This window comes from Rhinoderma darwinii, chromosome 3 (genome assembly GCF_050947455.1).
Source record: "Rhinoderma darwinii isolate aRhiDar2 chromosome 3, aRhiDar2.hap1, whole genome shotgun sequence".
Lineage (NCBI taxonomy): Eukaryota > Metazoa > Chordata > Amphibia > Anura > Rhinodermatidae > Rhinoderma > Rhinoderma darwinii.
This window is the reverse complement of record NC_134689.1, coordinates 259,627,810-259,634,929: the sequence shown is the minus strand read 5'-3', so window position 1 is coordinate 259,634,929 and position 7,120 is coordinate 259,627,810. Positions and strand designations below refer to the sequence as shown.

At 44.0% G+C, this 7,120-nt stretch overlaps 1 pseudogene; it reads right to left on the bottom strand.

Moving 5' to 3' along the window:
* Positions 1 to 5,694: 5,694 nt before the first annotated feature.
* LOC142750429 (small ribosomal subunit protein eS25 pseudogene) lies at positions 5,695 to 6,090 on the bottom strand (annotated as a pseudogene).
* Positions 6,091 to 7,120: the final 1,030 nt, after the last annotated feature.

Genomic DNA, 7,120 nt, shown 5'->3' with positions numbered 1-7,120 from the left:
AATCTCATTTACACGCTGCAGAAAAATTCCGCACAGAATACATGCATAAATTGACCTGCGGTGCGGATTATAATTCTGCAGCATGTCAATTTATAATGCGGAATCGCAACACATTTGTTGCAGAATTTCCCGTTAAGTTCAATGGGCAAATCTAATTCTGTAACAACTTTTAATTGCTATGAAATTTGGTGCAATGTCTTTGCATATTCATAGGAAATTCTGCAAGTTCCAAAAAAAAATAAAACTCTATTTGCAAAGTTATAAAAAAAGAAAAAAATATCCACCTCTCCTGACACGTCCCTGCTACCTCAGCTATTCTGTGTACAGACGACCTCCTGAGATGAAGTTTCATCACAGGTGACCACTGCAGCCAATCACAGGAGACCACCTGTACCCAAACCAGCCAGGGGAGCAGGGACGCGTTGTTATGGGAGCGGCAGGAGAGTGTAAAGTCTTTTGTATTTTCCACATTATAAAATACTGTTCCACATTAGAAAATTCCCCCAATTATATACGCGCCAAACTAAGCATGATTTGATGCGTATATTCAGGCGGATTTCCCTGCGGTTTCTGGGTTGGATATGTTGCAGATTTTTCCACAGCATATCTGACCGGTATCAACTTACCTTAAGGCCTCTTTTACATGGCAGTATCTTGGTCAGTATTTAGCATCATATTTGATCCAAAACCAGGAGTGAGTACAAAACACGGAAGAGGTACAAATCTTTCCCTTTTAGCTTTTCCATTTTATGTTCTACTACTTGTTTTGGCTTCCAAATACTGGTACAAAATACTGACGTGTGAAAGAGGCATTAGGGGTATTCTCTAGCTAGGCACCACTCAGTACGCAGCGAGTCTTAACCCAAGCTGGGATAAGAACGTGGTCGCATATTCTACTCTTCCACAGTGCTCACAGTGAAGCCTAATAGCACCTAAACCTTAGGTGTGTCTGCTTAACAAAACGTGGAGTTTGAACCACTCAGCATACACAATAAAATTTAGTGCAATAGTTTAATGTAATTTAAAGGAAATTGGCGAACAAACAATACAATACCCAAAGGACAATACCAGCAGAGATCCCTTCATTTACAATTATTTAAACAGGCTTTTGCAAAGATGCTGTCGGTGGGACGCTTACAACTAAACCTTTTACTCAATGAACAAGCTTTCACAAATTACCTGCTCGCGGGACATAAACCACTGTCCGCTTACCTCTGTACACAAGCTTCTACAAACAGTCTAACCAAGGATCGGTTACTTTGAGTTCAAACTTGTACAACACTCTGCTCGCGGGACTCTTTACCACATCCCAGTTACCTTTTATCCCAATTTGGTATGAAACCAAATAGAAAACCTCTGGACCTTTTGAACTGGGATAATACCCAGCGAGGAGCAATGCAAACCTGAACTGGGGACCCTTCCTAATTAGGTCGGAAACCAAATTTTGTCTGAAACCAATTAAGCCTCTCTGGGTTTAAGAACTTCCTGAGAGTGGTATTAAAAATTACCCTAACAACCCCCTGCTCCCACTTACTGAACTGTTGTAGCTAATGGAAATAAAGTGTGGACAGACTTTAGCAAAGCAAGGTGTCCGCTTACCTGTAAGTTTGCACTGGCCTGCACTGATGAGATTTTCCCAATAGTCATGCTACCAACAAGTTGGGTTCAAGCTCTTGAGACCACGTCAAGGTCACCAAGAAATGTTGTGGGCTACCACTAATGAGAGACTGAGTCTTCAGGAAGATATGATTTATTCATGGGGAAAAATTAACACATTCAGCACATTTTAATGGAAACGCTCATATAGGGGGGGTCTCCACTTTTATACATATACACTTTGAATTGTACATCAAATCCTCACCCCAATTGCGTGTCTATCATTATCACTCTATCGCATTGGATACATACATACATGTATGCACAGCTCTGGGTTCTGTAATGGTCTTCTACAACTAGCCAAAATGTCTTTGTCTTGTCAGAAACAATTTACTGCCAGTTACTTGAGTAATCTCCCCCTACCTTGGAATTTGGCTAATAGCCTCTGTAACCTGAGAATGTAATATATAGCATAACAGGTGGCTGAAATCTATTTTTTTTCCCCCTTCACATCATTGGATGTGTTGCAGGAGAATAAACTTTTTGCTTTTGGGTTCCTCATGGCATTGTGGTATAGGTACCTAATCTGTGGTGTAAATGTAGGCATAGTTTCCACACCTTTTCCTCAGGCAAGATAAACTGTCATTACCTGGGGGCTCATTTAGAGAACTTCTGAGCTTCTAATTCTAAGCTGGTTCAAGTTTGGAAGTTGTCTGTATGCAAATATTAATATATGTTTATTAGTCTTTCATCCTTTTCCAGTATTGCCTAGAGTTCTTTCATAATTGTACAAAGATTCCCAAGATGTGAGTTATAAGTAACCTCAAGGATTATTGTCTGCAGTTCATTGTATTTGAGGTAGATGTTCCTGCAAATGGAAACGACTCTACTGATTTGGCTGTCTGTTATTTTGAGACTATAGCCTCGCTTGATGTTCATGTAGATGTTCATCACGGTCCACAGGGTCTGAGCATCATAGTATCTCATGGCCTGGCTATACATGATTGATCTTTAATGTTTGTGGTGGAAGCTATCTTTTCTGAGATAGGTGTTTCTGTCTGTGGGTTTCTTATAGATGGATGTTACCAGTTTATTGCCATTTGTGCCAATTCTCATGTCCAAGAAATGTATTTCCTTTTTTTTGCGGTAGGTGAATTTTAATTTTAAAAGTGTAAGGACTTTTATTTTTGTGGATGCACAGTAGTTTTTTTTTCAACTTGCCATCTGTATGTAATGATCTGATACCCAGAGATACAAAACAATCAAACAACACAATTATGCCTATAGCATTCCACATTCCCATGACTTGGGTTAGGTTCAAGGTACTCTAGCTAGTCCAGTGGTTCATTCTCTGGATAACATTAGCTGATTTGAAAACCGCCCAAAAATAAGAGGGATTGGAGATATGGTTGCAATAGACAATGGCAAATAAAAGTCTAAATAAACGTACGAAAGTTGGCAACGGGTGTCAAACAGAGAAAGATGCGGTACCAGGAGTGAGAGGTAGCCTAGTCAGGAATACAAGGGGTCAGTAACGGAAATGTAGCAGAACCGTGTAGTTGGTAGAGTTGCAGTAGTCACATAAACCAGGTCAAACAAGAGTCAATAAGGAGTCAATGCACAGCAGGAGAGAAGAGCCTCCAGAATCCGCTCTTTTCTTACGGAGGAAACCGCCAAAACTCTAATTGTTGCTCTGATTCACTCTCGTCTTGACTACTGTAACTCATTACTAGTCGGTCTTCCCCTCACCAAACTCTCCCCTCTCCAATCTATCCTCAATGCAGCAGCCAGGCTCATCTTTATGACCAACCGCTACACCAACGCCTCTAATCTGTGCCAGTCACTGCACTGGTTGCCCATCCCCTTCCGAATAAAATTCAAATTTATTACTCTCACCCACAAAGCTCTCCACAGTGCTGCACCTCCTTACATCTCCTCCCTCATTTCTGTCTACCACCCTACTCGGGCTCTACGTTCTGCCAACGATCTTAGATTAAAATCCTCCATAATCCGAACCTCCCATAAAAATGGCCGGACCATTGTACAGAACAAACACTGTTACACTTTGTGTCTCCCTTATTTCCTCATAGATTGTAAGCTCTTGCGAGCAGGGTCCTCACTCCCCAGGTTTGAATTGTAAATTAACTTTGTCACTATGTAATGTCTGATATTGTTTGTTTCATGTTCCCTCTAAATTGTAAAGTGCTGCGTAATATGTTGGCGCTATATAAATAAAGATTATTATTATTAAGTATGAGAAGTATTATCACTGGGTGGATGTGCAACTTAAAGAAGGAAGTGGCCTTGGGACTATATCAAAACAAGTTCTCCCACCAAGACACTTCCGAGACCGCCTCAAGGTTCTTCACGATTCCTGTGATCTTTTTAGTGTCATGTTCCAACTGAATAGTGGCTTGGTGTTGGGAATCTTTCAGTTTCTCCACGACATCCTCTTCCTCATTGAAGTCTAGCAGGAGATTTCTTAGTTCGATGCCAAACCCAAGAGGAATCGTCTGGAGTCTCACAGGGGTGTCTGGACGGATGTCGAGTCTTTTTTCAGGGGTCACAAGAGTTCTTCCCTTCTGATCCGCCACATCAACGCCTAATACGGGATTAAGGGTACAGTATGCTCCTGGGAGGAGTATGCCTCTTTCGGTGCAGTTAGTTGCGTGGATAGTATATGAAACATTCTGTATATGATACCAGCACCAATATCCTTGACCCATGTATTTTAAGTTTGAAGAGGGTATTGGGTTGGCCTTCATTTCACAGGACCCCTTGGTATCCCAACACTGGTGTCTAAGCACCCGGTCGTAATTACCTCGGCAGAGGATAGCATCCTCCTTCTTCCAACATCCATCTGTGTCAAACAGATATGGATGGCTGCCCTCATAGGTTAGGATATCTGAGAGGAGCTGTGGATTAAGCACCATGTTCTGCATGACAAAACCCAGGTTTGTGGCACTATATCCCAGTCTTACAGTGCCCGATACGGGTGCCAAGAATGAGGTGGTACACGTTAGATTCCGACACCAATGCCACTGAACTACCCACCAGTTGGTATGATTCATTGCAAATGAAGATATCAGAGGACTTACCCTTTGTTGGAGGTTAAATGGGTAGTGGCCGCTAAAAAGTGAAGACACAATATGTTTCAAGTTGCCTGAGAGTTCCCCCTGAATCTGTGTACATGTCAGGGCGAGTTGTGTTCTATCTTGCTCCTCCAGGAGACCAACAACTAACCTTCTAAACTTCTCTCGTAGAGCAGAAGATAGAGAGGTAGTGGCATCTATGTGCGCATGCTGCAAACCCTCAAGGACATAGTTTACATCAAGCTGTTTCTTAAAACCTTCACTGGCATGTCTCCCCAGATTCCCAAGTTTACTCATCAGGACTTCCATAACCATAGTGTTCATAGCTCCTACGCCCAACGCACCTCCTCCTAGGCCCATGGCTACCAGATCCCTTCGTTTCCTGTTACTCCAGAGTTTATTTTCCTTTCTTACTTCTTGTCCCGCCTCTACCCATCCTCTTATCATGTCAATTTGGTTCCTCCCGTACTTCTCACATCTATGATCCCAGTGATCTACCCTGAAATCATCTACCGAAACTCTCCATGTGTGTAGCACAAATTTGGTATTGGTGATAATTCTCCAGGGAGATGACAACTGAGGAGTAATGGGATCTGCTAATCTATGTGTAGGGACGTTACAAGAGTCAGAATGAGGTTTCACTGGCTGGAGACCTTCTGACTCGTAAGGAATTTGTACCACCGTCACACATACCTGACCTCTTCCTTTAAAGGGATACCATTGATCACTGTCTCCAGCCTGTAATACTAGGTTCCGGATGGGTTTAATTTTGGACAGATAGACCCACTGTGTAAATGTCCAGCACCCTTCGTCGACTGCCTCACAAAACGGCCATTTAAAGGAGCCATCTATATTGATGTTGAAGTTAATATCCCTGCCTCTGGGGTCCTTCCAATTGGAAGATATGTATCTATTCCGGTATTCCTCAGTTATAGGGACCCCATCCATCCATACATCAATCATTGGGGCGTCCACCCCATTACATACTATATCCCATCTCCAGGGGTTAGTATCGGACATCACCATCTGTGTATCCGGTTCCCAGTGGGCATAGGTGACAAAATAATGTCCTGTCACCTCCGGTACATAGCCATCTCTCATTACAGTAATCATGAAAAATCGTATTGGCCAGTGAACCCCTGATCTTCAGCCTTTCAGACACTACTGCTGGGGTGATGAGCTTGTAGTTGGGAACTTCTTTACACAGCTTTTCATATGTGGCGTTGTCGAACAGCACGAGATTGTTCAGCTTGTCCCTGACTTTCCCCTTGGACCACTTCTTCTTCTTGGCTTTGCCCCCAGACTTGTTGACGGGATCCTTGTCCTTCTTGGCGGACTTGCCCGCATCCTTTTTCTTCTTGTCGTTTTTAGGAGGCATGCTGCTGCTCGTTCAAAGATGTCGGCTGGACAATGAGCGCTAATTATCTGCTCCCCCTATACAACGAGCAAATACCACCCCAGTAACCCTTTCCTGCTACCCCCACATTACCTGTACCCCTACCTGCACATTCCCATACCCCTGGCTCCCTAAGATACCTGCACATTCCCATACCCCTGGTTCCCTAAGTCATCCTTTCTTGCTACCCCCTCATTCACATACACATACCCCTGTTAGCCCTTGCAGTCCCTGTTAGTCCTTGCTGTCCCTGTTAGCCCTTGCAGTCCTTGTTAGCCCTTGCATTCCATGTTAGCCCTTGCAGTCCCTGTTAGCCCTTGCAGTCCCTGTTAAGCCTTGCAGCCCTAAGTCAGTAACCCTTGTTTACCTGTAATAAGGAAACAAGGGGAGGAATCCTCCAGCTCACCTGACACAATAGTAAGTGTCGCTGTCAGCGCCCGGATCCTTCGTGTCGGCACACGATACAGAAACAGAGGTAGCAAGAAAGTTGAATCCAGCGCTTAGGTGGAGATAAAATGGAACGGTTTTCCAAGTTTAATAGTTTTTCGTTAAAAGTCCAATAAGGTATGGTCCTGGTGTGTGGACAATGGGGGAATATGATCCTTTTGAGCCTACGCTGTCCTTGGCCGGCGATGGCTGTGATTGGTCCATCAGTGCAGATGGACCAATCACAGCTTAGTGTGACGTTTCGAACGATTTAAACTTCCGCCGCACATCCTGGTGCTTCGGAAGTTTAAAAAAGACGGCTGTCAGAGACAGCCTAGCAACTCTGGATGCCGGCCGACGACCAATCACAGCTGTCCTCGGCCGGCGATCGCTGTGATTGGTCCATCAGTGCAGATGGACCAGTCACAGCTTAGTGTGACGTTTCGAACGATTTAAACTTCCGCCGCACATACTGGTGCGGCGGAAGTTTAAAAAAGACGACTGTCAGAGACAGCCTAGCAACTCTGGATGCCGGCCGACGACCAATCACAGCTGTCCTCGGCCGGCGATCGCTGTGATTGGTCCATCAGTGCAGATGGACCAATCACAG